General features: G+C 41.6%; 1 non-coding gene across 1 annotated transcript; it reads right to left on the bottom strand.

The window, feature by feature from the left end:
• Window positions 1–605: 605 nt before the first annotated feature.
• Window positions 606–678, bottom strand: TRNAC-GCA (transfer RNA cysteine (anticodon GCA)). The gene has a single exon. It is a non-coding gene; the product is annotated as a tRNA-Cys (tRNA).
• Window positions 679–911: the final 233 nt, after the last annotated feature.

The following is a 911-nucleotide window of genomic DNA, read 5'->3' as shown; positions in this document are numbered from 1 at the left end:
ATCAATTTACAAATTATTGATTATAGGTATTACTCCATTCACACTGTGTAGACCATGTTACCCCCTGGTTATTTTCTTTATTTAGTTTTTATTGGAGTATGGTTGATTTACAATACTGTGTTAGCTTCAGGTATACAGAAAAGTGAATCAGTTATACATATACCCACTCTTTTTTAGCTTCTTTTCCCATACAGGTTATTACAGGGTATTGAACAGAGTTCCCTGAGCAGTAGGGAGTCCTTCTTAGTTATTTACTTTATAAAAGGGTGTGCGTGTCAATCCCAATGTTGCATTTAAATGGCATGAGAGAATTACTACCAATGTATCAGATAAGGGAGATGATGCTGAACAGCAGAGGTTTTCATTCTTTGTGACCGTAAATCAAGCTGATATGTTGCTAAAACAGCTGTCTGGGTGATGGAAAGCAGATTGTGACTGCAGAAAGCAGCCAGCTTCTACTCAGAAGTTGTCTGTGTCTAGTGAAGTTGCTCAGTCGTGTCCAACTCTTTGTGACCCCATGGACTGTAGCCTATCAGGCTCCTCCGTCCATGGGATTTTCCAGGCAAGAGTGTTCGAGTGGATTGCCATTTCCTTCTCCAGGGGATCTTCCAGACCCAGGAATCGAACCTGGGTCTCCTGCATTGCAGGCAGATGCTTTACCGACTGAGCCATCAGGGAAGCCCCTTGAGAAGAAACAAATCTGTAACTGAAGGGTAAAGTGAACAATGACTCTTAACAGAGTACCATTCCCTTCAGTGATGAGCTTATCACCCACTCACCCAGGAAAGACTATTGGACATTCTAGTCACTAGCGGATTTTCTGTCTTTAAAGACCAGTTACCAGGTTTGACAGAATTAAAGGTAAATAAGTGGGCTTGTGTGTAAACTGTGTATCTGTATGTGTTCTCAGT

This window comes from Bos grunniens, chromosome 16, assembly GCF_055505025.1.
Source record: "Bos grunniens cultivar Pamir isolate PY7600 chromosome 16, Bosgru_T2T1.0, whole genome shotgun sequence".
NCBI classification, from domain to species: Eukaryota; Metazoa; Chordata; class Mammalia; order Artiodactyla; family Bovidae; genus Bos; species Bos grunniens.
This window is presented reverse-complemented; position numbering and strand designations above follow the sequence as displayed.